This window comes from Mus caroli, chromosome 17 (assembly GCF_900094665.2).
Source record: "Mus caroli chromosome 17, CAROLI_EIJ_v1.1, whole genome shotgun sequence".
Classification (NCBI taxonomy): Eukaryota; Metazoa; Chordata; class Mammalia; order Rodentia; family Muridae; genus Mus; species Mus caroli.
The window spans coordinates 59,278,502-59,284,885 of record NC_034586.1 but is presented as its reverse complement, the minus strand read 5'-3'; the positions used below and the strand labels follow the sequence as shown (position 1 = coordinate 59,284,885).

At 45.3% G+C, this 6,384-nt stretch overlaps 1 pseudogene across 1 annotated transcript; it reads right to left on the bottom strand.

The window, feature by feature from the left end:
• Positions 1-1,021: 1,021 nt before the first annotated feature.
• Positions 1,022-1,670, bottom strand: LOC110284337 (annotated as a pseudogene). Its single transcript, XR_002376921.1, has one exon. The product of XR_002376921.1 is annotated as a 60S ribosomal protein L29 pseudogene (transcript).
• Positions 1,671-6,384: the final 4,714 nt, after the last annotated feature.

Here is a 6,384-nt window from a genome sequence, read left to right as displayed (position 1 = left end):
CTTTGTGTATCGAGCATATGAAGAGAGTGTTCTAGTACAACCTGGAGAGCACAATAATACAGAAGCAAGCAGGATCCTCTGGGACCAAGAACACCAGACTCATCGCAAAAGAAACAGGGAAGGTTTCAAGGCAACGGAGAGACCACAGACAGTTCTGCCAGCTGAACGGCACTGAGCTACTTCCTGTCATTTCAGCTGCTTAAACCACTTCATCTGTCCCTGCCCAACTTAGTGGCTTGGGTCATCTTAAATCCTAGAGATGTCAAGAGGCTGAGTGAGACATGCAAGATGTAAGAAACCCTGGGGACTGAGAGGATAGACCATGACCAATGCTCTCTCAAGAATCTGGGCTAGTCCCTTCCATCCAAATGTTTCCACATGGGACCACATGAGCTGCAATGCCAGCTGGTCTCACTGGGTAGGGAGAGCAGAGCTTCTGGTTTTTTTCTTTTCTTTTCTTTTTTTTTAAGGAAAGCCTCCTGAGTTTTAAATGCAAGTCCCTTATTCACCTTTGAAAAGTAATTGTTGAGGAGCTTAATTAACTCCTGGGCAGCAGCTGGTGGACGCTCTCTCAACTTTCCTAAGGATTTGTTCAGACTAACGCTCCGAGGTATCCAGCTGGGGTCTCAGACCTGGTCACTGTACCCCATGACTCCAGCACTGACTCTCCTTTTGGGCAGAGTAATGGGCTCTAGAGTGAGTCCTGCAGGACAGACTTTTACTCTAGGAGTTTGGAAAAGTAAACGGATTTCAAAGGCAATAGAGCACAGAAGTTCCACTGCTCCTTAGCACTCTGTGCTTCCTACTTGACTACGGTAAATCATAAAGCTTTGTGATGCCGACCGACGCATGGCTAATACGTACGTACACTTCACTTTAATGGCTTGACTTCTAAGAGCAGGACCACGTTAGGAGAATTCTTTAGTAAGTGACACTTGTGTCCTAAAACGTTGTACCCTTATCAAACTTAGTGCTGTCACTAAGATAAAATGATTCAACTTAGCACCTCTCCTTAGATTTGTTTTTTTTTTTTTTTTTAACAGATCTTGCCTGAGTTTATTTGTAAGAACAGCATAGGACACTGGTCATCTGCAAATAGTGTGTGGGGAAGTGTGTCACAGCAGTCCGTCTGTCTTCACACTGGCAGGAGCCTTTTCTATGGGGCCTTCACAGGGGCCTGTGTACCTTTGGGGGCCTGAGCACCTTTGGGAGCCTGGGCTGGAGCTGAAGCCTGGGCCTTAGCTGGAGCTTTGGCTCCTGCCTTGGTTTGGACTTTAGGCTTCGGTTGGCAGAGCCTCTGACCCTTGGCCATGTAGCTTCGAATCCACTTCCCAAGCTTAGGGTGAGCGATGAAAGCCAGCCGCTTGAGTTTGGGGCCTTTTGGCATCTTGGGCTTGATGGCCTGAGGCTTCACCAGGGCCTTGATGGCCTCTGCGCGCGCACTCACTGCCTTTGCATTGTTGGCCTGCATCTTCTTCAGGCCTTTCTTGTTGTGCTTCTTGGCAAAGTGCATGTTCCTTAGGAACCTGGGGTCAACCCCCTTAAGAGATTCGTATCTTTGCGACCCGGTTTTCTTGATGCCATTTCTGTGCCATTTGTGGGACTGGTTGTGTGTGGTGTGGTTCTTGGACTTGGCCATGTCTGCACGGTAACCACCGGCTCCCGCAGCGCCTGAGACGGGAAGAGAAAGAGAAAGGCCCCTAGATTTGTTTTTAAGCTAAATTTTAGGAGAAAGAAAAGTTACTCTAAAATGTATCCTGCTTTTAGCAGATGTGCATGCCCATGCATACACCACACACACATAACACAACACACACACTCATACACACAGTCATGCACACACTCATACACACAGTCATGCACACACTCATACACACACACACTAACACAATCATATGTACATTCGCATACACACTCATACACATACACTCATACACATACACACATTCATACACACACACACTCATACACACACACTCACACACACACAATCGGGAGCTTACAAGTTTGCACTTTGACCCGAAGAAACAAGTGATAGTGTTTGCCTGAGATTCTCTTCTTCATCTATTACTTTAAATTTCCTTGAGATCTAAGAAAAGAATACTTTGCATATCTTAAACAAATCCCCCAAATGCTTCATGATATAGTACATTTCACATTGTTTGTGAATACAAATAAAAATCTTTAGAAGGGGAGTGTGAAAACTTTTGCATAAAGAGGTTACATAAAGATTTCTATCCCTACGAACACGTGATAGTCTCTTTATGGAAATATCCGTCAGGACCCACAGAAGACTTACAGAAAATAAAGAGTTGCTTTAAATTCTGGTCTATTTATTTTTCTTAGCTAAGTCAGTTTTCTGCAGAGAATGCTACTGAAATAAAAGATGAAAATTGGCCGCCTAACTCTATAAGAATTAATAAGGGCCCAGGATGCTCTTCCTCATGGATTGCACTCTGTTTCTAGAATGTTCACAGGTGACTGCGTCCACTGCTGTGTAACATGCTCCTGTGCGTGGCTTTGCTTTCTGAAGACTCTCCCTCGGCAGATGTACTCTGACTGGACTGAAGTTCTATCCTCCTGTGATGGCTTTGAACATGTTATCTCTTGCACGAAAATGTGCAATTTATATGGAAAGGAAAGGGAAAATCCACGTGTAAGCCACATTTACCTCTCTCTCCTTCTGAAAGATGCTTCAACATTGGAAGTAACGAGAATAAGCAAAAACACAGTTAAGGCAGAAAACTGAATAAACTTGCAAGAATAACGCCTGCGATTGGTTTCCTTCTCTACAGATGAAAAGGTCTTCCATGTGGTAGAAAAAGGGCTCTCTGAGCCCTTTCCCTCCCTGCTCAGTCCACCCCTGATTCCTATAGCTCAGTGTATTGGATCCTCTCGGAGGGCAAAGATCATCTCTCTTCCCTGTTTCCTCAATTCCTCGACTGGGACACAGGTTCAATCCCTCTGTTCCCAAAGAGGCTACTTGAGTGTTATACCTTTACTTGTTTCTGATTTATAACCTACTGACTTTGCTGGATGCTTGGTTTATGTCTAGTCACAGTGTTCTCAGCTCTTACGTTCCTCCATTTCAGGCCATTCTAGGGAATAAATCAGAGCCGTCAGTCATTTCTACCATTTCTATCAAGAAGTAGAATGCCTATGTTACTCCTTTTGGATGCACGTATTCATTTATGGTATGAATTAAACAAGGTAATGAAAACATAAAAGATAAGACATCAAATACGGCTAGAGTAAACTCAGATATAACAAGAACATTTTAGTCCCTTTTCCCATTTAGTCTCAGCTGGAACCCTGACATCTTCCCTGGGTGGAAGAGCCTGGACTGGCTAGCTATAAGCTATAGCTATAAGCATGATGTCTCTGATTTGTATGTAGCCAGCCCTATAGAAGTTCTCCGTAACTCCCACACCTCTCCAAAGGAACCCTTCTCTGAAATACACAATGTATGTAGCATATGTGCTTCAAAAGTGCAGAATGAGACAATAGTAAAAGAGGCCTGGAGGTCAAGGAGCTATCACAGGATTCACACATTTTGTTTCTTGCCTTTATAAGAGGTGGGTTGCCATGGTGATGAGAGACAAGGCTTTTTTTTTTTTTAAGGCTTTTGTGAATGCCCTTCCCCCTCCGACTCCAGCCTGGACAGCCAGGATGTTGACTGGTTCTCATCACGTGTTGAAGGATGGTCTGAAAACCATCTTTGTCTTATCACCTCTGCTGCTGCTACTATCTGGAGACCTTAAGTGGAACAGTGCTCGCAGAAGCTTAGCCTTTTCTTCTTTGCATTGTAAACCTTATTTCTAGCTCTGGAAAGGATGAGGTTTGAACTGCAAGCCACCTCCAGTGTGGGGAGGCTTTGGTGGTAAAGGCCCAATCGGAAATGCTATTCCTGATTTCGCACTCCTAAGTGGCTAATGCAGATGCTGTGCTCTCTTCCTCTGCATCCATCATACCAAGAGCAGAGGAGGCCAAGGGAGTCTCTCCTGGTCTTTCCCTAAGGAGAGCAGCAATCCTGCCTTTTGGGTTATCTCTAGTCTCTAAGCACGCTTAGTTGAGGACTACCAATTCAATAGTAGAAAGAGACAGCTTTGTCTTCCACTGGCACCTCATTGGCGATTACCTGGCATTCCAGAGCCTAGGCAAGCCTAGGAAACTCTCGGCAAATGTGTTTTTTAACTAGAGGAATTTGGTTCATGGAGCTCCTGGTTCTGGATGAGGGTAAGGATGAAAGGTGACTTTGCTTCCTCAGGCCTGAGGGCTATGGGTTAGGTCTGACAGTTAGAACCTCCTGTGAGTCTTGGTACTGTAGGCCCTGGGAGTTAGGGGGAAGGAAGCAGTTACCATACACTAAGCTCGTTTCTAAATTCTATAGCACATGGCTTCTCCCAGTCTGTGGGTCTGTACTCAAGCTCTATGTTGGATCCGAAAAGCTTTCAATGTGGAAAAGGAGAGAGGAGGAGAGTGTCTAACAAGCTAGCACCATAGCTTTTACAGGGTCTGCACAGTTTCAAGCCAGATGGAGTCCTAGCTGAGAGGAGGGAGTGGACACGGGCTCCCATCCCTAACCAAGAAGCTGCCTCCAACTGACAACCAAGTGAAAAGGCAAAATCGGTTTTTCAAATGGAGTCTTACTGGGTATACAAAATGCACTCAAGAGCAGGCCCCATGGCTTTTGCTATTCTCTGGACACATTCGTTCTTGACCTTGTTCCCTGCTCCTGTCCCTGTCACTCAGTCTGTGAAGGAAATTCTCAATTCTGCTCTTTTTCACTGGCTATTCCCACCATCTTGAATACTCTTCCCAAGGAATTCACATGATCGCCGCTGCCTTGAATGATGAGATTCACCCTAACCTATTTTACATCGTCCTTCATTCTCCTGTTGCCTTTACGCCAGCACACTTTTTCTTAGAATCAGAATGCAACCCCTCCAGAAAAACACATAGTCGATTTATTATACCTATTGTTTGCCAATCTCCAAATATACTGGACTACTGGCTTGATGACGGTAAATACCATCTGATTTTCATATTGATTAGACTCCAGTGTAGCAATGGGGTTTCCCACTCATGCCCCAGTTCCCAAAGAACAACTCAGAGGTTTATTTTTATTAACAATGCTCATAGCCTTATGCTATGCTTGTTCCCCAACTAACTAATCACTCATTTAACCCACTTTAACTAGTCTATGTCCATCACAAGGCTAGTTACCTCTCCTTGGTTTCATGCGTCTGACTTCCTCAGAGTCCAGGGTGAATCTTCCTACCTCTGAATCTACCTCCCAGAGTCCCTATCTCTCTCCGGGAACTTCCACCTTTCACTTCCTGCCTTTTGCTGATAGGAATCTGCTTTTTATTGTCAAAGAATGCTTCCTCACAGTAGACAAGGGATGCTCTTGCACTCCAGCGCAGAGAGTACTGTGCACAGGAATACAGTCCCAAACTCAGCACTTGAATGATGGGTGGGTGGATGTATGGGATCATGCACAAAAGCCCCATGCTTCAACAGGCAACATTGCTCTGATCAACAGAGCTACACATATACCCAGGCCTTGCGGTGTATCTGAATTCAGTCAGGAGATGCAGTGTCTGTTTTACATCCTCAGGTTTAGCCTTCGTGACAGTTGCAAGGGCACCCAGAATGACTCTGGAAACGGCTGGTCTGATGGAGGAGCAGAGCCCTGCACAGTCATTGCCTTTCTGAAATCTGGTTTAGAATGACATCTCCTTGGCCAAAGTCCCATCTCCACAGCCCTGACTAATGTTCCGTTAAGACCTTGAGGTAGCAAAACCATTTCTCGCAGGAGTTTGCATTGAGGCCTGGCAGGAAGACAGGCAATTCATCCCTGTGCTCTGGCAATTGCCTCAACATCTGTTCCTCCATGTCTTCCTCTTACCACACACATGCCAATTAATTTTAACTCCATTAGAGCTTGCTTCCTCCCACAGCATCTACCAGCCTTGCTCCCTTGGTTCTTTGTGATCTTTCCTCATCCCCACTCACAGCAGTGGGAAGGTTCTCAAGAACTAGAAGTATCAGAGCAGTCTTGTTTCATCTCAGCCACTACACCACTTTTTAAAAGAAAACTGCACGCGAGAAGACAGTTCATAGTTTAGGATGAACACAGAGCTTGAAAACAGAAATTGCTTACTGTAGCAAAGAGTCTCCTCTACCATCACTACTCACTGTAGCCCGGCCTAGAGAAAGCCTAGGATGGATGACTATGTGGAGAAGGATCTGAAAGCCAGCGAGAGGCCAGAAATCTATCGAATGCAGTTTACAGAGAGCTGCCACCGGAGAACTGTAGAGTTTCCTATGTTGCCTCAACAGATGAAGCCTGAGTGGACAACACCCAGCTCTGGGGTGCCT